The sequence below is a fragment of the Mobula hypostoma genome, chromosome 7 (assembly GCF_963921235.1).
Source record: "Mobula hypostoma chromosome 7, sMobHyp1.1, whole genome shotgun sequence".
In the NCBI taxonomy this organism is placed as follows: domain Eukaryota; kingdom Metazoa; phylum Chordata; class Chondrichthyes; order Myliobatiformes; family Myliobatidae; genus Mobula; species Mobula hypostoma.
In genome coordinates, this window is record NC_086103.1 from 133,986,116 (window position 1) to 134,011,427 (window position 25,312).

Below are 25,312 nucleotides of genomic sequence, written 5' to 3' on the forward strand. Positions count from 1 at the left end.
AGATGAAGCCACACTCAGGTTGGAGGAACAACACCTTATATTCCGTCTGGGTAGCCTCCAACCTGATGGCATGAACATCGACTTCTCTAACTTCCGCTAAGGCCCCACCTCCCCCTCGTACCCCATCTGTTACTTATTTTTATGCACACATTCTTTCTCTCACTCTCCCTTTTCTCCCTCTGAATATACCTCTTGCCCATCCTCTGGGTCCCCCCCCCCTTGTCTTTCTTCCCGGACCTCCTGTCCCATGATCCTCTCGTATCCCCTTTTGCCTATCACCTGTCCAGCTCTTGGCTCCATCCCTCCCCCTCCTGTCTTCTCCTATTATTTTGGATCTCTCCCTCCCCCTCCAACTTTCACATCTCTTACTCACTCTTCCTTCAGTTAGTCCTGACGAAGGGTCTCGGCCTGAAACGTTGACTGCACCTCTTCCTACAGATGCTGCCTGGCCTGCTGCGTTCACCAGCAACTTTGATGTGTGTTGCTTGAATTTCCAGCATCTGCAGAATTCCTGTTGTTTACCTTAAACCTGTGTCGTTTTGTGGCAACCATTTCAGCCCAGGGAAAAACCCTCTGACTATCCACATGATCAATGTCTCTCATCATCTTATAGATCTCTATCAGGTCATCTCTCATCCTCTGTTGCTCCAAGGAGAAAAGGCTGAGTTCATGCAACCTGTTTTCATAAGGCATGCTCCCCAATCCAGGCAACATCCTTGTAAACCTCCTCTGCACCCTTTCTATGGCTTCCACATCCTTCTTGTAGTGAGGCAACCAGAACTGAGCACAGTACTCCAAGTGAGGTCTGACCAGGCTCCTATATAGCTGCAACATTACCTCTCAGCTCCTAAATTCAATTCCACGATTAATGAAGGGCAATACACCGTATGCTTTCTTAACCACAGAGTCAACCTATGCAGCTGCTTTGAGCGTCCTATAGACTCGGACCCCAAGATCCCTCTGATCCTGCACACCGCCAAGAGTCTTACCATTAATACTATATTCTGCCATCATATTTGACCTACCAAAATGAACCACTTCATACTTAAACACGAGGAATTCTGCAGATGCTGGAAATTCAAACAACACACATCAAAGTTGCTGGTGAACGCAGTAGGCCAGGCAGCATCTCTAGGAAGAGGTACAGTCAACGTTTCGGGCCGAGACCCTTCGTCAGGACTAACTGAAAGAAGAGCTAGTAAGAGATTTGAAAGTGCAAGGGTGAGGGGGAGATCCAAAATGATAGGAGAAGACAGGAGGGGGAGGGATGGAGCCAAGAGCTGGACAGTTGATTGGCAAAAGGAATATGAGAGGATCATGGGACAGGAGGCCCAGGGAGAAAGAAAAGGGAGAGGGGGGAAAAAACCCAGAGGATGGGCAAGGGGTATATTCAGAGGGACAGAGGGAGAAAAAGGAGAGTGAGAGAAAGAATGTATGTATATAAATAAATCACAGATGGGCCGCACATTTTAATTACAGAGAAAGCAGGATCTCCCAGTGGCTACACATTTTAATTCCACATCCCATTCCCATTCTGATATGTCTATACACAGCCTCCTCTACTGTAAAGATGAAGCCACACTCAGGTTGTAGGAACAACACCTTATATTCCGTTTGGGTAGCCTCCAACCTGATGTCATGAACATTGACTTCGCAAACTTCCGCTAATGCCCCACCTCCCCCTCGTACCACATCCGTGCTTTATTTATACACACACATTCTTTCTCTCTCTTTCCTTTTTCTCCCTCTGTCCCTCTCACTATACCCCTTGCCCATCCTCTGGGTTCCCCCCCCCTTTTCTTTCTCACTGGGCCTCCTGTCCCATGATCCTCTCATATCCCTTTTGCCAATCACCTGTCCAGCTCTTGGCTCCATCCCTCCCCCTCCTGTCTTCTCACATCATTGTGGATCTCCCCCTCTTCCTCCCACTTTCAAATCTCTTACTAGCTCTTCTTTCAGTTAGTCCTGACGAAGGGTCTCGGCCCGAAACGTCGACTGTACCTCTTCCTAGAGATGCTGCCTGGCCTGCTGTGTTCACCAGCAACTTTTATGTGTGTCACTTCATACTTACCTGGTTGAACTCCATCTGCCACTTCTCAGCCCAATTTTGCATCCTATCAATGTCCCACTGTAACCTCTGACAGCCCTCCACACTATCCACAACACTTCCAACCTTTGTGCCATCAGCAAACTTACTAACCCATCCCTCCACTTCCTCATCCAGGTCATTTATAAAAATCACGAAAAATAAGGGTCCCAGAACAGATCCCTGAGGCACACCACTAGTCACCGACCTCCATGCAGAATATGACCCATCTACAACCACTCTTTGCCTTCTGTGGGCAAGCCAGTTCTAGATCCACAAAGCAATATCCCCTTGGATCCCATGCCTCCTTACTTTCTCAATAAGCCTTGCATGGGGTACCTTATCAAATGCCTTGCTGAAATCCATACACACTACATCTACTGCTCTTTCTTCATCAATGTGTTCAGTCACATCCTCAAAAAATTAAATCAGGCTCGTGAGGCATGACCTGCCCTTGACAAAGTCATGCTAACTATTGCTAATCATATTATACCTCTCCAAATGTTCATAAATCCTGCTCTCAAGATCATCTCCATCAACTTATCAACCACTGAAGTAAGACTCACTGGTCTATAATTTCCTGGGCTATCTTTACTCCTTTTCTTGAATAAAGGAACAACATCCGCAACCCTCCAATCCTCCGGAACCTCTCCTGTCCCCATTGATGATTCAAAGATCATCGCCAGAGGCTCAGCAATCTCCTCCCTCACCTCCCACAGTAGCCTGAGGTACATATCATCCAGTCCCGGCGACTTATCCAACTTGATGCTTTTCAAAAGCTCCAGCACATCCTCTTTCTTAATATCTACATGCTCAAGCTTTTCAGTCTGCTGCAAGTAATCACTACAATCACCAAGATCCTTTTCCACAGTGAATACTGAAGTATTCATTAAGTACCTCTGCTATTTCCTCTGGTTCCATACACACTATCCCACTACCACCCTTGATAGGTCCTATTCTTTCACGTCTTATCCTCTTGCTCTTCACGTACTTGTAGAATGCCTTGGTGTTTTCCTTAATCCTGCACACCAAGGCCTTCTCATGGCCCCTTCTGGCTCTCCTAATTTCCTTTCTAAGCTCTTTCCTGTTGGCCTTATAATCTTCTAGATCTCTAAGATTACCTAGTTCTCTGAACCTTTTGTAAGCTTTTCTTTTCTTCTTGACTAGATTTATTACAGCCTTTGTACCCTACCATAACTTCCCTGTCTCATTAGAACATACCTGTGCAGAACTCCACACAAATATCCCCTGAACATTCGCCACTTTCTTCCGTAGTTTTCCCTGAGAATATTTGGTTTCCAATTTAAGCTTCCAATTTCCTGCCTGATAGCCTCATAATTCCCTTTACTCCAATTAAATGCTTTTCTAACTTGTCTGTTCCTATCTCTCTCCAATGCTATTGTAAAGGAGATAGAATTATGACCATCATCTCAAAAATGCTCTCCCACTGAGAGATCTGACACCTGACCGGGTTCATTTCCCAATACCAAATCAAGTACAGTCTCTGCGTATTGTGTCAAGAAACCTTCCTGAACACACCTAACAAACTCCACCCCATCTAAACCCCTTGCTCTAGGGAGATAGCAATTGATATTTGGGAAATTAAAATCTCCCATCACGAAAACTCTGTTGTTATTATTAAACCTTTCCAGGATCTGTTTCCCTTTCTGCTCCTCGATATCCCTGTTACTATTGTGTGGCCTATAAAAAACACCCAGTAAAGTTATTGACTCCTTCCTGTTCCTAACCTCCACCCACAGAGACTCCTTTGTTCTTCAATTAGCACATTGGGACCTTTCACATCAATCTGAGAGAATAGATAAAGCCTCTAATTAACTTCCAAGCATTTGGAAATTTAGCAGCACAACCTTTTTACAGCACTGGAATGTCAGCCAAGATTTTGTGCCCAAGGTTCTAGAGTGGAACTTGAACCCACAGTGTCTGATTCAAAGATAATTATGCCAAATTGGGATAATTTGAAATGGAATGTCAAGATCCTGACAGTTTATCAGGCTGATAAAAGAGATACGAAAACTTAATTATGTGCCGAGTTTGGAGAAGCTGGATTCTTTTTCCCTTTCGAGCTGGGAGGATAACAAGAAACCTAATAATATACTGAGGGCAGTGATAATTTCCCCCAAACTACCCTTCAGCTAGTAGGCCAATAACTACCTATTTAAAATAATTGGCAAAATTTTTAAAAAATCAGGGTAAATCAGTCAGTAAAGTTTTATGTGTACTATCTGAAAAAGTGTTAGAAATAGATTCCTCTGTAAGTACTAAGAGCAAATAGAAAAAGTTGAAGTATAATTTACTGAGAAGCTTCCTGGAGTGGGACAGTTCTTTCAATCACTTCAAGCCCCAATGATATCTTGTGACGCTTTAAGGTTCTAGAATGGTACGTCACAATACACATTCTACTATGAAGCTCAACACATAATCTTGTACAATAAAGATGAACACTTGAGCTCTCAGTCTGCCCCATCACGATCCTCACATCTCACTTGTCCACCCGCACTGCACTTTCTCTGTAACACTACATCCCTGCATGGGCCATGGTCATTCCCTTTGTACTACCTCGATGGACACGTTTGGAATGATCAGTCTGGATGGGTGCCCCCCCCCCACTGTTTCTTGGCACGTTTGACAATAATCAATTAGAATGTAATAATATAAATTCAATCAATAAGATTACAGTACAACACATCCAATGAAAATGTGAACGTTGAGTTTTGCCTTATAATCATTACACCACAATCCGATTTCCTAAAATTCCTTGAATTATGTAACTCAGTACAGGCCCTTTGTGGATTTAAAATGTCCAATTTACAGACACCTCTACGTACACACAAATTCCCATTATTAAATTCAAACTCTGACATGCATACATACATTTATTCCAATGAATGGTATACCTAACACAAGAAAATCTACAGATGCTGGAAATTCAAGCGACGCACACAAAATGCTGGTGGAACACAGCAGGCCAGGCAGCATCTATAGGAAGAAGTACAGTCGATGTTTCGGGTCGAGATCCTTCGTTAGGACTAATGGAAAAAAGAGATAGTAAGAGATTTGAAAGTGAAAGGGGGAGGGGGAGACCCGAAATGATAGGAGAAGACAGGAGGGGGAGGGATGAAGCCAAAAGCTGGGAAGTTTATTGGCAAAAGGGATACAAGGCTGGAGAAGGGGGAGTATCATAGTACGGAAGGCCTTGGAAAAAAGAAAGGGAGAGGGGAGCACCAGAGGAAGATGGAGAACAGGCAAGGAGTTATTGTGAGGGGGGGAGACGGGGGGGGGGGAGAGGGGGGGGGGGGGGGGGGGGGGGGGGGGGGGAGAGGGGGGGGGAGAGAGGGGGGGGGAGAGGGGGGGGAGAGGGGGGGGAGAGAGGGGGGGAGAGAGGGGGGGGGAGAGAGGGGGGGGAGAGAGGGGGGAGGGGGGGGGGGAGAGGGGGGAGAGGGGGGGAGAGAGGGGGGAGAGAGGGGGGAGAGAGGGGGGAGAGAGGGGAGAGAGAGGGGGGGAGAGAGGGGGGGGAGAGGGGGGGGGGGAGGGGGGGGGGAGGGGGGGAGAGAGGGGGGGAGGAGAGGGGGGGGAGAGAGAGGGGGGGGAGAGAGGGGGGGAGAGAGGGGGAAAGTAAATAAATAAAGGATGGGGTAAAAGGGGAGGAGGGGCATCAACAGAAGTTAGAGACATCAATGTTCATCCCATCAGGTTGGAGGCTACCCAGACGGAATACAAGGTGTTGCTCCTCCAACCTGAGTGTGGCTTCATCTCGACAGTAGAGGAGGCCATGGATTGACATATCGGAGTGGGAATGGGACGTCGAATTAAAATGTGTGGCCACTGGGAGATCCTGCTTCCTCTGGCGGACAGAGCGTAGGTGTTCAGTGAAGCGGTCTCCCAATCTGTGTCGGGTCTCGCCAATATATAGAAGGCTGCTTCGGGAGCACCGGACGCAGTATATCACCCCAGCCGACTCACAGGTGAAGTGTTGCCTCACCTGGAAGGACTATCTGGGGCCCTGAATGGTGGTGAGGGAGGAAGTATAAGGGCAGGTGTAGCACTTGCTCTGCTTACAAGGATGTGCCGGAAGGGAGATCGGTGGGAAGGGATGGGGGGGGACGAATGGACAAGGAAGTCGCGTAGGGAGCGATCTCTGTGGAAAGCAGGAAGTGGGGGGGAGGGAAAGATGTGCTTAGTGGTGGGATCCTATTGGAGATGGCAGAAGTTACAGAGAATTATATGTTGGACATGGAGGCTGGTGGGGTGGTAGGTGAGGACAAGTGGAACCCTATCCCTAGTGGGGTGGTGGGAGGGTGGGGTGACAGCAGATGTGCGTGAAATGGGAGAGAAGCGTTTGAGGGCAGAGTTGAATGTGGAGGAAGGGAAGCCCCTTTCTTTAAAAAAAGGAAGACATATCCTTCGTCCTGGAATGGTATAACCAGCTTCCTTGATATCTCCGATTTTTATAATTGGTATATTTTTTATCAGTCTTAAGTGATCTAATGCATGCATCACAATACTGTATACAATTACCATAGAGTGATCTTTGTGTACTTTGACTTATGGACAAATTCGACTTAGGGATGGCTATAAAAATAAAGGCTGTCCTTTAATGAAGGACAGTCTATATAAACAAACATGCTTTCAGAAGTCTATCGTCAGGTATTTTCACACCATACCCAGTATTCATTAGAATCAGCATGGGTCCTGAGAAATTGAAGAAATCCAGACACATCAGCTGCTCACACATCACTTTCCATCACTTACAAGCCATACCTTTTCCCGTCCTAACTGAAGCAAAATGATTTTCCAGTCTTAAACCACCTCTCCACACTTCTTTTTTCCAAATTAGGTTGAACAATACTTAATTGTGATCTTTTGAATTAATATTTCAGCAGCATGTACAGTATATTCTGCTCTGAAGCGTGGTGACCTAAAGCAGAGCAGACATGGAAGTCAACGTTTTAATGATAAAGGCTACACTGGCCTCCAATATCCTACTTCTTATCCATGTTCTTTACCATGTGAATTGAACTTTCTGCTTCCCCATTTGAAAACCCATTGCAAGATGAAAGAAACTGGTGCTTCTTTCCACTGCCAGTCATGAATTGTTGGCCATCATCCACAACAAATTCATGTAGAAGTCCATGTATATTGTAAAGACAAAGTTCACCCTCTTTAATGTGTATTCTGGGGTACACATAACCCCAAATGCTTTACCTCTTGCCACTCTGAATGCCTGTCAATTAATAATATGACAATGCTCACTTTACTTTCACAATTAACCAACACAAACCTGCCAGAATGGTATTGTAAGCCATTTCCACACCTGGTTGGGTGTTGCAAGCCTGATGTACACATCTCCTGAATGGTCTTGTTTTTCAATGCTAGGCCAATGAATAAATCTTCTAGCTACTGCCTCATGTCTTCTATGACTATGCCACAATTCCATAATGTAATGATGTAATTCGATAATCTTCTTTTGCAATTCCTACCTTACTACCCAGTATCCTCATTTTGTACAGGCCAAGTTGTATTGTCTGTGGTGAACCAGCTTAATGATTCAATCCAACCTCCATTTGAATCCATCCATCCAATTGATGTGCATTCATATAATTGCTTCATAGCCATTTTATATGATCTATCAATTCTATATTCTGTTTCCAATATTCAGTGTGGTTTCTTACAGTTATCTTGACAAGATATCCAATATTGTGATTTGCTTGGATATTCTATACTTAACACAGTAGATGTTCTGAGACCAAACAATTGCTAAATGTTCTGAGACCAAACAATTTCTAAGTGGCACTGTTGTTGGATTTGTAAAGCAAGGTCATAAAATGGCCAAATCCAGCTTGTAGTCCTTGTAGTCATGGTTTTCCCAACAAAAATGGACAAGACCTCATAACTGAACACAACTGAAAATAGCTCCCACTACTCTTCTGTGACTAGTATTGGTGATACCCTCGCCTTCCACTTTAAAGACTATTTTATCCTTTTGAAGGGTTCCTGTTCTTTGTCATTATCACCAGTGTTTCTAATACAAGTGTGTGTAACAGGCCTGCCATTTTGTATCGTCTACCACATTAACAAATACCAGACTAGACCTCATTAGCATTTGATTTCACACAAACTAACTCTTTTTTTAAAAATTTTCCTCGTACTCAAATTTGCACCTCGGACTTACCACAACAAATATGTATTCACATATTCATTCAGTGTCACATAATCACTCAACCTCCTGGACAACGCTGTCACTTTTAACGATGGTGATCTCTCGCATACTCATTATGAGTGCACAGCTCTTAATCTCTAACAGTTCATTGCGTAACATATAGAAGTACACATACGAGACACGAGGAGTTAATGCAAAGTGTGTGTAGTTTATTCAAGTGCTCTACACAGACGTCTTCCTGGAACTTTCCAAAAACATTGTTGCAAACCAATTTTCGGTCAAAATCCATAAAGGGCCTCAAGCCTTTAAGTAACAATTATCGTTCATAATCAGTTTACTACATACTTTGCAGAGTGAAAATCCTGAGCAACTGTTAAAGAACATAACAGAAGATATGAAGGAAGTAATTAAGTATGGGGGAAAAAAGGTGATAAATTATGATAGAATTAAGACCAAAGAAAGGATGAAATAATCAGTGAGAAATACCCACTGAATTTAATTACATGTACCATTACCCTTAGCAAAAGTTTGGCAGAGACTTTTCATAGCACCAATGATACAATCAGGTAATTTAACCAGGCAATGGAGGCATTCATTTTTGGATCATATAAGGAGCCAGTCTATCATAACTTCCACTTGCTCTCATTTCAGCACTGTTGTGACTCAGAGTAGACAGACAGACAGACTGTGGAATTGTTAGGGAAAGGAAAATGTAGGGACTCTATTTAATGGAAGGAAACTCTAGTGACAATCAAAAAGAAAGGAAGGGTTCTTCAGGAGGGAAGTGGGCCCTTGGTGAGGAAATAGTGGATAGAGAAACAATGTACTATAAAGATTCCTATGGTGAGGTAAGGTGGACAGAGGCCTCAAGGGGAGAGTCAAGGAATAAATAAGTTGCCATGGTGTTGGAGAAGTTATTCTTTTGATGGATAAGTATCCCATTGAGGAGAAGGAATAGGCGGCAGAGCAGCAGGGGGGTTAGCGATCAGGGTACAATTCCCCCTGCTGTCTGTAAGGAGTTTGTACGCTCTCCCTGTGGTGCTGTGGGTTTCCTCTCTCTGTCCCATTTCTCCCACAGTTCAAAGATATATGGCTTAGTAAGACGTAGTTATGTTGGCACCAGAAGTATGGCAAGACTTGCAGGTGGCCTTCAGAACATCCTTGCACACTGTTGGTCGATGAGACAAATTACAGATTTTTACTGTGTTTCTAGGTACATGTGACAAATGAAGTTAATCTTTGATTTCTTTGTTTCAAGTAAAATCAAGTCAAATTGAGTTTATCGTCAAGTACAGAAGTACAGGGAGGTACAAAAGAAACCTGCTTGCTGCAGCATCTTAGGCTCATATTCAAATACACACAGGACATAAATTATACAAGACACCAAAGAAAAAGACTGTGCAAAACAAAATGTGAAAAAATAAAATCAGAAACAAGTCTACGGTAGGGCTCGAGACTGTCTGTGGTGTTACTGAGGTAGGTAGGGCTCGAGACTGTCTGTGGTGTTCTGTTACTGAGGTAGGTAGGGCTCGAGACTGTCTATTGTGTTCTGTTACTGAGGTAGGTAGGGCTCGAGACTGTCTGTGGTGTTCTGTTACTGAGGTAGGTAGGGCTCGAGACTGTCTGTGGAGTTCTATTACTGAGGTAGGTAGGGCTCGAGACTGTCTGTGGTGTTCTGTTACTGAGGTAGGTAGGGCTCGAGACTGTCTGTGGTGTTCTGTTACTGAGGTAGGTAGGTAGGGCTCGAGACTGTCTGTGGTGTTCTGTTACTGAGGTAGGGCTCGAGACGGTCTGTGGTATTCTGTTACTGAGTTAGGTACAGCTGGAGACGGTCTGTGGTATTCTGTTACTGAGGTAGGTAGGGCTCGAGACTGTCTGTGGTGTTCTGTTACTGAGGTAGGCAGGGCTCGAGACTGTCTGTGGTGTTCTGTTACTGAGGTAGGTAGGGCTAGAGACGGTCTATGATATTCTGTCACTGGGGTAGGTAGGGCTAGAGATGGTCTGTGGTATTCCGTTACTGAGTTAGGTACAGCTGGAGGCGGTCTGTGATAGTCTTTCACTAAGGTAGGTATGGCTAGAGAGGGTCTGTAATATTCTGAAACTGAGGTTGGGCTAGAGACAGTCTGTAATATTCTGTTACTGAGGTAGGGCTCGAGACTGCGATATTCTGAAACTGAGGTTGGGCTAGAGAGGGTCTATGGTATTCTGTTACTGAGTTAGGTACAGCTGGAGGCGGTCTGTGATAGTCTTTCACTAAGGTAGGTATGGCTAGAAATGGTCTGTGGTATTCTGTTACTGAGGTTGGGCTAGAGAGGGTCTGTGGTATTCTGTGTTACTGAGGTAGGGCTCGAGACTGCGATATTCTGAAACTGAGGTTGGGCTAGAGAGGGTCTATGGTATTCTGTTACTGAGGAAGGGCTAGAGATGGTCTGTGGTATTCTGTTACTGAGGTCGGGCTAGAAATGGTCTGTGGTATTCTGTTACTGAGGTTGGGCTAGAGAGGGTCTGTGGTATTCTGTGTTACTGAGTTAGGGCTAGAGACGGTCTGTGGTATTCTGTTACTGAGGCAGCTGAGTTCCAGAACCTGATGGATGTCGCTAAGAAGCTATTTGTGAACCCTGTGATGTTGGACTTTTTAGAATCTTTTATATTAAAGAGTGAATTGAGGAAGTGATGAGAATCTTAATCACTAAAGTCCACCAACCAGATCCTAAATTTTTCAAGTCCCATCACCTACTCACTGAAAGAACAACTGCAGCTCTCACGCAGCAATACCTCTTTTTAATATTCCCATACCTTTCAAATATCACAGCTTCATATCTTTCTACCCCTGTAATCCCTGCCAACCTTAAAACCTTGCAAAGATCTCTGTGCTTCCCTGATCCTGACATCTTGCACATCCCGACTTAACCACTCCATGATACATCGCAGTGCCTTTTATTTCACAGTCCCCAGGCTCTGCAATCCTCACTATAAATCCTCGATTTAGCTACCCAATTCCTCACCCTTAATAATGTTCCTCAAAAAATGCCTCTTTGATCAATATCTTGGTTGTGTTTCATATGTCCGCACATGGCTCTATCAATTTTTGTTTCAGAATACCGTTCTGAAGCCTCTTGTGAAAGCTTATTTTATTATTATCCCGCTATATAAATGCAAATTGCTGCAGTAGTGAAGGAGAGGTATTGGAATATGTCCAGAGTCATTGAAGACAGCACATCAGCTTAATGCTTCATCCCAAAGATTGCACCGAACTTTCTTAGTATTTTGATGAATTGCCACCATAACTGACATGCTCAGATGTGTGGTAAATCAATTCCTGAGTATTGATCTTCTTGAATCAGGGTAAGACTTGAGTCTACCCCACCCCAGTCAGTCAATTAACAGTATTCAGGCTGACAAAGAGGATATGGCCACTTTGCCGTTGTAAAAAAAAGTTGCCACATATAGCTTCTGAGAAACAGATCATTGGATCAAGCTGTTCAGCAAACATCAAAATGAAATTAGGATTAGAATTTGCTGAAGTAGATATCTACTTTTTAATAACTTAATTCTATTTAACAAGTTTTAAAATTTTCAGTGTAATTGTATAGATCCAAATCCAAGCCCTGGTAAAATATCTGCCCTACAAAAAAATCCTACCCACTTTTTGCTTTCATACTGGGTAATTAATGAATTCTGCAAGGATATCTGTTGGGGAAACCACCTCATACAGCAGTTTAGAGGAGCAGAAAGGCTTTCTTACATTGAAAACACACCTATGTAGTCTTCTAAATATCACAAGCATTGACATTTAATGTTTAGTTCTCCATTCAAAATTAATAACATTTTCTATGTAATGCTAATTCCTGACAAGAAAGGCAAACATCAGCAAAGTTCCACATCTCTCAAGTTTTGCTGATAGTAGGCAGTGCAGAAAATGCTCACGGATATTCCTCCGTTCATAATTCTATTCCGGACTAGTTCTGACCAGTTGAGAAGATATCAGCATATTTCATGTCCCAGAAATGCTGCAATCAGCGGAAAGTACCGGAAAAATCTCCCTTTTGAACCCAACAGAAAGCAGGACTGACTGCAGATTGTCAGCCAGAAAGCAGAGTCCTTGCAGTCTGGGACAATGGGTCAACATGGGTAGTGCATTATGCACAGAACACTACAAAAATACCGGGAATTCAGAGAGCTCGGTGTTTATTTAAAAAATACTCCGAACGCAGTATCTAGACTATATATATATATAGTCTAGATATTATATATATAAACAACCTTAAGACACTGTCGTATGTCTTGCCCGCAAATTTATTCCTCTGTGTAGGATATATTCAAAGCTTCAAAAATAATTGAAGTAGACATTTACAAGGTTGTGGACTCGGAGATTACGGTTCTCATGGTCCAAATATGATCATTAATCGAACACCAAGCTCAGCACAGCCTTTTTTTGAATTCATTACCTAATATTCAGAAATAGACAGAGCACGGAAAACATTTTTATTTAAATACAAGAGAGACGCTATTGGACTTACCTGCAAACAGGCAACACCACCTTGCTGCTGTTTCAGAGATCAAATCAGCTTTGAAATTTTCCAGCAAGCGTAAGCCAGATGAGCAGAGAAAGTATACCGCTTGGAATGTTACCAGCACAGTTTACTGTTTTGCTTGTCATTTCTTTGTTCGCTTCACATTTGCCTCAGCAGCAACCATGCTGTTAGTGGGTGGGGCTTTGTCTGCATTCAACTTCCTGTTATCTGCTCTAAATAATAGCTCTCTCACACCCTTCTTTCACCAAACAGATGGAGAGCGCTCCGGTAAGTGCATGCACCATAAAAAATACCAGCTTTCTCTCACAGCCGTATGGTAAATGCCTTTAGGCTGCCTGTACAATCGGGCATTTCAAATTGACGAATGAGCACTGATTGACATTTGAGGGTTTCATTCTCCCCCACTACTTCACAGCTTTAGTCTTTTAATGGGCTGAAATGTTCTTCTTTTCAGGAAACTAAGAAAAACAGACAATTGCTACTTTTGGTTTGAATTTATTAAAGCAGATGGGATTATTGCTGTCACCAAAAGCCGTAATCTTGCACCCTCTATAAACGGTGAATTTGAACTGTTGTAAATATGTCCTTGAATAAAAGGTTAGAGGGAACCTCGTATATAGTAAACAAACGACACTTCAACTAATGTCGCAAAAAAGCAAAAATAAATTCCTGCAGGCATTGGAAATTAGAAACGCAAGTGGAAAACATTGAAGACATTTCGGAGACATATCCATGGAGCAAACAGATTAGTGAAAATTTCAGATGTACACTATTCATCAGCAGTAATAGATTATTTTTCGTCAAATACTGCACCACATAATTTGAAATCTTTAATTCCATTTATTAGATGGAATATTGGTGCAGTTACATATCTGTAATCTCCAGCCTCACAAAATTTCAGACTTCCCGATTCAATTCCTTAACCTTACACATTCACTCATTGGCTACTTTATTAGATACACCTGCCCATTAATAAAAACATCTACGCAGACAATTATGTAGCAGCAACAACGTTACTTCTAATTTATTTTACAGCTGCGCCATTGCTCTGAGCAGGAAATTTTTACACGGCCTGAAACCTGCACAACACTTTAATAAAACATTAGATAAAAGAAAATGCTAGCTGCGTGGTAACAAAGGCTATGTGCGCGGGAGCATGACAGTTATGGTGAGGCTGCACAGTTTAGAGGGAACAGTGAGCAGCAGCACAATGCATAAGAGCATGTGGACATGGTCACGAGGTTCAGTTGTTCAGACCAAAATGCTGAGTGTGTCTTCAGACTCCTGCACCTCCTCCTCAATGGTAGCAATGAGAAGAGGGCATGTCATGGGTGATAGGGGTCCTTAATGGTAGATGCCACCTTTTGGAGGCATCATCTTTTGAAGATGTCCTCAATGCTGGGGCAGCTGGTGCCCATGATGGAGCTGGCTGAGTTTGCAGCATTCTGCTGCTGTCTTTGAACCTGTGTAGTGACCCTTCCATAACAGGCAGTGATGCAATCAGTTAGAATATCTCTCCATGGTACAAATGTAGAAATTTGTGAGAGTCTTTGGTGACATGACCAATTCTCCTCAAACTCCTGATGAAAAATAGGTGCCATGCCTTCTTTGTAATTGCATCAATATGTTGGACTCAGGATAGATCTTCAGAGGTGTTGACCGCTAGGACCTTGAAACTGCTCACACTTTCCACTGTTGATCTTTCAATGAGGACTGGTGTGTATTCCCTCAGTTTACCATTCCTGTCATCCACAATCAACTGCTTGCTTTTACTGACGTTGAGTGCAAGGTTCTTGTTGTGACACCACTCAACCAGCTGACCTACCTCCCTCCTAGTCTGCTTCCTCGTCGCCATCTAAAATTCTGCCAACAGTAGTTGTGTTATCAGCAAATCTATAGACAGCATTTGAACTGTGTCTAACCACACAGTTATGGGTGTAGAGAGAGTAGAGCAATTGGCTAAACATGCATCCTTGGGATGCACCAGTGCTGATAATCAGCAAGGAGGAGATGTCTTCGATGCACACTGACTGTGGTCGCCTGGTGAGTGAATCAAGGATCCAGTTGCAGACAGGGATACAGAGGCCCGGGTTTTGTAACTTGTTGTTTTGTACAGTGGGTACAGTGGTGTTGAATGACTGTTAATTTTTGGCGACTGATTGTTGGTGCCATGTAGGGTGGTTTGTGTATCTCAGAAACTGGATTTTCATGCAAACACTCTCTAGCGTTTACAGAAAATGGTGTGAAAAACAAAGAAAAATCTGTGGGCAAAAATGCCTTGTTAACGAGAGTAGTCAGAGAAGGATGGCTAGACTGGTTCAAAATGACAAGAAGGTAAAAGTAACTCAAGTAACTATGAGTTACAACAGTGGTTTGCAGAAGAGCAGCACTGAATGCACAGCATGTCAAACCTTGTGAATGGGCAACAGGAAGTTCCTAATAAAGTGGTCACTGAGTGTAAATGTCTTAAATCCCCTCTTTTCCTGATTCCTTTTCCTATCATGCATCCAACTTATTAACAAGACAAATAGGTGCAGCTTAGGAGGACAATGGTACCTAACGGCGACTCCTTTACTTGCATCTTTGGAAACAACTCTATTTCTATCTTTAATATCTTTATTTACCCCTTTCAGGGTTCTTTTGAAGACCTTGACCTGGAGTTAAACGCTGACTTCATTTCTTTGTGGGAATGGGACCCGCTCTCGGGGTCTCACGACTGGCCGATATTCGATACACCAAGGACATGCAGCGGGACTTGGGAGTCCTCGTGCAGGATACCCTTAAGGTTAACCTCCAGGTTGAGTCGGTAGTGAAGAAGGCGAATGCAATGTTGGCATTCATTTTTAGAATAGAGTATAGAAGCAGGGATGTGATGTTGAGGCTCTATAAGGCGCTGGTGAGAGCTCACTTGGAGTACTGTGGGCAGTTTTGGTCTCCTTATTTAAGAAAGGATGTGCTGACGTTGGAGAGGGTACAGAGAAGATTCACTAGAATGATTCTGGGAATGAGAGGGTTAACATATGAGGAACGTTTGTCCGCTCTTGGACTGTATTCCTTGGAATTTAGAAGAATGAGGGGAAACCTCATAGAAACATTTCGAATGTTGAAAGGCATGGACAGAGTGGATGTGGCAAAGTTGTTTCCCATGATGGGGGCGTCTAGTACGAGAGGGCATGACTTAAGGATTGAAGGGCACCCATTCAGAACAGAAATGCGAAGAAATTTTTTTAGTCAGAGGATGGTGAATCTATGGAATTTGTTGCCACAGGCATCAGTGGAGGCCAAGTCATTGGGTGTATTTAAGGCAGAGATTGATAGATATCTGAGTAGCCAGGGCATCAAAGGTTATGGTGAGAAGGTGGGGGAGTGGGACTAAATGGGAGAATGGATCAGCTCATGATAAAATGGTGGAGCAGACTCGATGGGCTGAATGGCCGACTTCTGCTCCTTTGTCTTACAGTCTTATGGTCTTATGGACATGGCCTAGAAGACTAGTGCACCTTTAGCGTTCCGGGAGTTCATGGCTATGGAGCGGGCGGACTCAAGGTCAGTGCCTCTGCAGGAAACTGCTGTGTTAAGGGAGACGGAAGATCAAAAGCAGCAAGCTGGCTGCTGGCAGTGTGCGCAGAGACCCAAGTTCTTTGGGCACAGAGCTCGATAAAAGCGACACAACAGATTTTTAACATCGTAAATCAGCAATGTTAGAATGCATGGTAATTATGGGAAAGATTGAAGGGAAGAAAGCAAGAGGAAGGCAAAGGCAAATGATGATGGAGACAGCAGCCAGAGAACTGGAAATGAATACCAATGAATTGATCCACTTGACCTGAAACAGGAGTGTGTGGGCCATGGCAGTCAAAGCTCAAACTGGGCACGGCACCTGATGATGATGATGATGAAATCACCGAGTAGTTTTTTTTAAGTCTCCCCTCTCGCTGTGAAATGGGGATGTCTCTTTTTCCCTTATTATGGGGAGAGAGAGAGCCTGTGATATGTTGAATTACCAGGTGAACGAGTAGTCTTTGGGGTACTGCAAGTCTGTGTCTATACTGATGCTTTGCTGCAGGCTTGAGAACTCGGTGGGGGGAGTGCTGATGCCCTTTTGCTGGTGGTGCAGAGGGATAGTTGCTTTGCCGCTGCTTATGAGTGGGTGGGGGGAGCTGGGGGGCATACTTTGGGGTTCTAACATTTAACTGTCATTCATTCTTTGGGGCACTCCTCTGTTTTCGTGGATGGTTGCGAAGAAAAAGCATTTCAGGATATATATTGTATACGCTTCTCTGACATTAAATGTACCTTTGAAACCTTTGAAATAATCTAGTTGATCATTTTATTATTGTTGCTTGTGGAACCTTGTTTTTAAATTAAATTAACTATGGTTCCACATGGTTAGCATTTATTGTTCATCTCTGTTTGCCCTTAGGAAGGGGGTGATGAGCCTCCACCTTCAGTTACTGCTGTCCTTCTGGTGAAAATTTTAAAAACTGCAGATGCCGGAGTTCTGAAATAAAAAGTAAACAAAAATACTCCACAGTTTCAAGCAACAAAACCTACTTTTAGCTTTTTCTGTTTTTATCCCTCCTAGGATGATTGAGTACAGGACGGAGATACAAGATTAGGCCCTCTGTTAAATGAAGGAAAAGTGATGTAATTCCATGTCAGGATGGTGTGTGACTGGGAAGGAAATATGCAGGCACCCATCCTAGCGATAAAGTTCAGAAGTTTGGGAGGTGTTGAGCATTGAGTTTGGGAAATGTGAACAGACTTGTTGAGTTCCTGGAGTGCACATTGTAGATGAGATGCCCTGAATCTTCATTGCATAGGTGATGGAGGGAGTGATGAGGTTTGCTTGTCCTGAATTATGCCAAACGTGTTGAATGTTGCCGGAACTGCACTCATGCAGGCTAGTGGAGAGTTAGTTAGATTTCCTCTCCCAGTTTGTACATTTTAGATGATGGATAGAGTAAGAAGGAAAGTACATTTCCACAGATAAGAAGCTCCAGACCTGCTTTTCCAACCACAGTTTATATTTCCGGCTGATCCTATTGTTTCAGGCAGTGACCAGAATGTCAACACTGAAGGATCGGCATTCAACGTTAAAGCTACTGGCTCAACCCTGTGTTGATGGAGATGGTGATTGCCTGGAACTTGTCTGGCCAAATATTATTTACTGTTTATCAAACTATTCCCACACTTAATTATGGATATAGACTAGTTCATTACATCAGCAATCGTGAATGAGGTTTACATTATGCAACTATCAGTGATGTTCTTATTTCTGACATACCAAGGAAAGAGACCTGAAGATAGTTTAGTCTGGAAAATGGGCTAAGGAATTGCTGTGGTGGTGTTCTGGAGTTAAGGTGATCAGCTCCCAACAGCCACAGCTGGCATGATGGCAGCCTAATTAGTGTTTTCTTTTGATTGCTTTTGATTTTGTTTTTATTGTGGGTTCTTGATGATCAGATACTTAGCAGCCATCTTTACATCAAGTTTCTTTGTCCATATTTAGATAAATATAGAATGCAATCTGGAACTGAGTGACTTTATCAGAACCCAAAATGAACATCAGTGTGGAAATAAATTTTGAGGTGACAATACTGTTGTTGACACATTTCATCACCTAGCTAATGGCTGAGAGTATTGAGGATAGAGTGACTGAGTAGTAACAAGCAAGAGTGGGTTTCGCTGGTATGTTGTGGATAATAATTTGCTGTACCCAAGTCAGCTGCTGTCTTTCTTCTGTTTATCCAAGCACCAAGCCATTGTTTATAAGTCTTCTACTCAACAATCACATGAGAAAGGTTCTCCACTAACCTGCCCTGCTACATATCACTGCACCGCAACAATGAAGGTTCAAGGCAAGAACTTGGAAAATGTTATCACCACTTATCTCAGGAAATGCAGCAAATGTCGGACATTAATAATGTCAAAATGTGCCAGGTTGAACTTTGGCCAATTGAAGAAATGGTTATTTGAAAGTCAGGACCTAAGGTCTGGAGCATACCTCATGGTCAATGGGCAGTAGTGATCCCTGCCCTATCTACCTCTGAGATATGCCAACCCGCAAGACAATGGAAAGATGCCACCTGTGCACTCCCTGCAAAATCCTCCAGATTCACTGGCAGGTAAGCAACGCAACATCAGTATCCTGCCCTCAGCCAATATTCCCAGAACTGAGGCCCGAATTACACTCAGTCAGTACAATGCTGGAGTCTCACAACAGACTGTCTACTCTAAGCCCTTTCACGGGAAGCATATTCCCAATGAACCAAGGAAACGATGCAAGGATGCAAAATCATCATTAACTGTTAGGAATTCTTTGTCCTTGACTTTTCAAAGTGGAGAGAGAACATTCCGGCTAATGTTGAGAATGTGCATCAGGAGCACATGGAAACATGGAAAAAACATCGAAAGGAGCACCTGAACTCTCACACTAACCACCTGGCTGTCTGTCAGGCTCCATCTATGGAAGAGTCAGCAGTTCCCACATTAGTCTCATTAAGACTATAAGACATAGGAGCAGAATTAGGCCATTTGTCTCATTGAGTCTGCCCTGCAGAGGATTAACTACCTCAGAATAAATGAAACTGGGGTGGAAGCGAATCATCCTCAGTCCCGAGGGCCTGACGAAGAAGAAGATGACAGCAGTGACCTTACATCTAAGGTGCTACATAGGTTACATAAAGCTTTGGAAGTTTTATATAAATATGGTAAAGTTATACTGTACTCCTCTGGTTTCACTGTGTAGAATTCCGATTATTTATTTGCCACATTTATAAGATCCTCCTTAAGATCCCCACTTTTACTGAAGCTTAATTTCAACCTTTTGGTCTTTTACTTGATTGCAATTACTTTGGGGTGTGCCTGGATGAAGTGCAAAGATGCCATGTGTGAGTTGCTAATGAATGCTGGAAGAATAATTAGGGTCAAACTGAAAACATGCTGAGAATGTATACCTCTGATATTTCCATCTGTCTGTATCCATGCTGTGTTAGTTCAGCCTACGGAGCATAAAGTACACAAAATAAATTGGCAGGATTATTTTTAAAGTGAGATCATCTGAAAGAATCTTTCACTAGCAAAAAATAAACTGCTGGAAGAACCTAGCAGGTCATGCACCATCTGAAGAGGTAAAGGAATGGTAAGTGTTTCAGGTCAAGGCACTGCATCAGGACTGAGTGTAAAAAGAAAAGTGCCAGTACATTTAGGATTGAGGGAGTGGTGTGACAGAGGCTGAATCTGAATCAGTTTGTTATCACTGACAGGGGTCATGAAATTTGTTGTTTTGCAGCAGCAGTATGGCATAATACATGACAAATACTAAAAGTTATAAGTAGTACAAAAGACAAATGACAAGGTAGTGTTCATGGACCATTATGAAATGCAATTGCAGAGGGAGAAGATAGTTCTTAAGACTTTGAGAACTGCCCCCCTGCCCCCCCCCATGGTAGTAACGCGAAGAGAGCTTGTCTCGGATGGTGAGAATCTTCAACGGTGGATGCTGCCTTCATGAAGCACCACGTCTTGTCGATGTCCTCGATGGCAGGGAGGATTGTGCCTATCATGGAGGTGCCTGAGTTCCAGTCCTCTAACGCCTCTTGCAATCCTCTGCGCCAGAGGTTCCATACCATTACGAGTCAAAATGCTCTCCACTGTATATCTACAGAAATTTGCAAGAGTCTTTGGTGACATACTAAATCTCCTCAAACTCTGAGTGTAGTAGCTGGTGGCGTGCATTCTTCGTGATTATATTAGTATGTTCGGCCAGGACAGATCCTCTGAAATGTAGACACCCAGGAACTTGAAGCTCCTCACCTTCTCCACCACTGAGCCGACAATTAAAACTAGTGTATTGTTCTCCTGACTTCTCTTTCCTGAAGTCCACAATTAATTCCTTGGTCTTGCTGACAAGGTTGTTGTTGCAACACTATTCAACCAGCCAATCTCTCTCACCCCTGTATCAGAATCCCTAATGCAGAGTCTCATCCTGGAATATCAAATCATCTCTTTGCTTTCACAGATTTTCCTTGACTCCGTGAGTTCTTCCAGCAGTTTGTTTTTAAGATTCCAGCACCCGCATTCTCTTGTGTCTCCAGAACATGTCGTAGTCTGAAGTCCTGTTGAAGTACTTTCCTATCATCAAGCTGCTATTAATATGCTATTAATATCAAGGAAATTTAATATCTCAGAGTTGGTCCAAAAGTTTTTAAAAAAAACATTGGGGCAGTTCACTTCCAGACCAAAATACTGAAAGGGGATCTGTGATGTCTCAAAGAAGACCAATCTCGATTCGAAGTATCTTTGAACATTAACATAGTGGCTCAGCAGTAGTGCTACTTCTTCACAGGTGCAGCAACCCAGGTCTGATCTCGGTTCAGCTGCTGTCCGTGTACGGTTTATGCACATCATCTCCATGTTAATGTGTGGGTTTCAACTGTTTCCTCAACATCCTAGAGCACAGAAACAAACCCCTTGGCCCATCTAGTCTGCGGCCAAACCATTAATCTGACTAGTCCAATTGACCTGCACCCGGACCATACTCCTCCCATCCATGTACCTATCCAGATTTCCCTTAAATGTTAAAATTGACCCCTTATCCACCACTTCCACTGCCAGCTTGTTCCACACTCTCATCACCCTCTGAGTGAAGAAGTTCCCCCTCATGATCCCCTTTAACGATTCACCTTTCACCCTTAACTCATGATCCCTAGTATGTCTCATCCAACCTCAGTGGAAAAAGCCTGCCTATCTATACCTATCATAATTTTGTATACCTCTATCAAAACTCCCCTCAATTTTCTTTGCTGTAGGGAATAAAGTCCAAAACTATTTAACCTTCCCCTCTAACTCAGATCCTCAAGTCCTGGCAACATCATTGTAAATTTTTTCTGAACTCTTTCAATCTTATTTCCATCCTTCCTGTAGGTAGGTGACCAAAACTGCACACAATACTCCAAATTCGGCCTAACCATCATCTTATATAATTTCAACAGAACATCCCAACTCTTGTAATCAATACTTTGATTTATGAAGGCCAGTGTGCCAGAAACTGTCTTTACGACCCTATCTACCTGTGACACCACGTTCAAGGAATTATGGACCTGTATTCCCAGATCTCTCTGTTCGACCACACTCCTCAGTACCCTGCCACTCATGGTGTGAGGCCTACCCTGGATAGTCCACTCAAAGTGCTACACCTCACACTTGTCTGCATTAAATTCCATCTGCCATTTTTCAGCCCATTTTTTCAGCTGGTCTAGATCCCTCTGCAAGTCTTGATGGTCTTCTGGCTGTCCACTAATTTCCCACTCTTGGTGTTATCCACAAATTTGCTGATCTAGTTTACCACATTATCAGCCAGATAGTTGATATAGATGACAAACAACAATGGACCCAGCACCGATCCCTACAGCACACCATTAGTCCAGTCAGAAAGGCATCTATTTACTACCCTTCTTTGGTTTCTCCTGTGAAGCCCATGTCTAATACAGTTTACTATCTCATCTTGAATGCCTAGCAACTGAACCTTCTTGACCAACTTCCAATGTGGGACCTTGTCAAAGGCCTTGCTAAAGTCCATGTGGACAACATCCACTGCCTTGCCTTCATCATTAATCCTGGTAACTTCCTTGAATCACACTATAAGATTGACTAGACATGACTGACAACGCACACATACTTACATATCTGTTTCCTTAGAGCATCTTCCAATAACTTTCCCACTACTTATGTCAGGCTCACTGGCCTATAATTTCCTGGCTAATTCTTAGAGCCTTTCTTAAACAAGAGAACAACATTAGTTATCCCTCTGGCACCTCATCTGTGGCTAAGAACATTTTAAATATCTCTGCTAGGGCCCCTGCAATTTCTGCACAAGCCTCCCACAGGGTCCGAGGAAACATCTTGTCAGACCCTGGGGATTTATTTACCTTAATTTGCTTCAAGACAGCAAACAGCTCCTCCTCTGTAATCTGTGTAGGGTCCATGACCTTGCTGCTGCTTTTCCTCACTTCCATCAAATGAGTAAATACAGATGCAAAAAATCCATTTAAGCTCTCCTCCATCTCTTTTGGCTCCACACATGGATTACCATTCTGATCTTCCAGAGGGCCAATTTTGTCCTTCGCAATCCTTTTGCTTTTAATATATTGGTAGAATCCCTTAGTATTCTCCTTCGCCTTGACTGCTAGGGCAACCTCATGCCTTTTTTTAGCCCTCCTGATCGCTTTCTTAAGTGTCCTCTTGCATTTCTTATGCTCCATTGGCAGCCTATTTGTTCCTACCTGCCATGTACCACCTTTTTTCCCTTAACCAGGGCCCCAATGTATCTTGACAATCAAGGTTTTCTACACACACTACCTTTTATTTTGACAGCACATACAAGCTTTGTACTCTTAAATTTTCACTTTTGAAGGCCTCCCACTTACCAAGTACACTTTTGCCAAAAAACAGCCCGTCCCAGTCCACACCTGCCAGATCCTTTCTGATACCATCAAAATTGGCCTTTCTCCAATTTAGAATCTCAACCCGTGGACCAGACCTATCTTTTTGCATACTTGTTTTGAAACTAATGGTATTGAGATCACTAGATGCAAAGTGTTCCCCTACACAAACTTCTATCATGTGCCCTGTCTCATTCCCTCATAGGAGATCTATGTGCTGATTAAGGAAACTTTTCCTGAACACGTTTGACAAACTCTTTCCTATCCAGCTGTTTTAGAGTACGAGAACCCCAGTCAGTATGTGGAAGTTAAAATCTAATGTTTCTTGCAACAGTTTGTGATCTCTCTACAAATATCTCTGCTGCAATGGCACTGCAGAATAGTGGTTAGGAGAACACTTTACAGGACAGGCAACCCCAGTTCAATTCCTACCACTGCCTGTAAGGAGTTTGCATATTCTCCCCGTGGCCTCATGTGTTTCCTCCGGGTGCCCTGGTTCCCCTCCTGGACTGTTGGGTGGTCTATAATATTATCCCATTAACGTGGTCATACCTTTCTTATTCCTCAGTTCCACCCATAAATCATCACTAATCAAATTTCATGACATATGCCAGTGGTATTAAACGTGATTCTGATTCGGATTAAATGAGCTCTCTGACCTGTCCTGACTGAGCACTGCCTTGACATTTTCCCTGACTAGTAGTACCAACCTTATCCCTTTAATCCCTCGCACTCTATCACGTCTAAAGCATCGGAACTCTGGAACACTGAGCTGCCAGTTCTGCGCCTCCTGCAACCAAGTCTCACCAATGGTTACAATGTCGTAATTCCATGAGCTAATCCATGCCCTGAGCTCATCTGCCTTTCCGACAATACTCCTTGCATTGAAATATACACAGCACAGAACATTAGTCCCACCATGCTCAATCTTTTGATTCCTGACTTTGTTTGCAAGCTTGACATCTTCTTCCACAACCATTCCACTACCTGTTCTGGCTCTCTGGTTCCCTGGTTCCCTGGTTCCCACCTCCCTGCAACTCTAATTTAAACACCTCCCCCCTCACGGCACCAGCAAACCTTCCTGCTAGGATATCCAGTTCAGGTGTAAACCGTCCCGTCTGTACAGATCCCACTTTCCCTAGAAGAGAGCAATGATAAAAAACCTTACACCTTCCATCCCGCACCAACCCCTTAGCCACATGCTAATGATTTTCCTACTTCTGATCTCACTAGCACTAGCACGTGGCATGGGTAGCAATCCTGAGATCACAATCCTGGAGGTTCTGTCCTTTAACTTAGCACCTAACTTCCTGAGCTGATCCTCCTACTCGTGTCATTGATAGGTTGGCATATTAACTGGTGACTGTAAGTTAGTGTAGGCAGCTGAAATGATTTGAATTCAATTGACTTTATTTCTCACATCCTTCACACACGTGAGGAGTACAAATCTTTACGTTATGTCTCCATCTGAATCTGCAATGTGCAAATTATAGTAATTTGTAATAAATAGTATGTACAGCAAGATATACAACAGAACAGTCAATATAGCTTAGAAGTACAATTGTATCAGCGTGAATTAATCAGTCTGACGGCCTGGTGGAAGAAGCTGTCCCCCTGTTGGTCCTGGCTTTTATGCTGTGGTACTGTTTCCCGGATGGTAGCAGCTGGAACAGTTTGTGGCTGGGGTGACTTGGGTCCCTAATGATCCTTCAGGCCCTTTTTACACATCTGTCTCTGCAACTATCCTGAATCATGGGAAGTTCACACCTACAGGTACGTGGGCTTTCTGCACCACTCCCTGCAGAGTCCTGCGATTGAGGGAAGTACAGTTCCCATACCAGGTAGTGATGCAGCCAGTCAGGATGCTCTCAATTGTGCCTCTGTAGAAAATCCTTGGGATTTGGGGACTCATGCCAAACTTCTTCAACTGTCTGAGGTGAAAGATTCGCTGCTGTCCTTTTTTCACCACACAGCCGGTATGTACAGACCAAGTGAGATCCTCAGTGAAATGTATACACCAAGGAACTTGAAGCTGTTCACCCTTTCAGCCCCAGATCCATTGATGTCA

At 43.4% G+C, this 25,312-nt stretch overlaps 1 protein-coding gene across 1 annotated transcript in view; it reads right to left on the reverse strand.

Annotated features, from left to right (window-relative positions):
• The window catches only part of LOC134349950 (beta-galactoside alpha-2,6-sialyltransferase 2-like), a 95,649-nt gene extending 82,729 nt beyond the window's left edge, over positions 1-12,920 (reverse strand). Inside the window, exon 1 of the mRNA XM_063054902.1 lies at positions 12,785-12,920. The gene's annotated coding sequence lies outside the window, so the exon portion shown is untranslated. The remainder of the gene's footprint in view (positions 1-12,784) is intronic.
• Between the last annotated feature and the right edge of the window lie 12,392 nt (positions 12,921-25,312).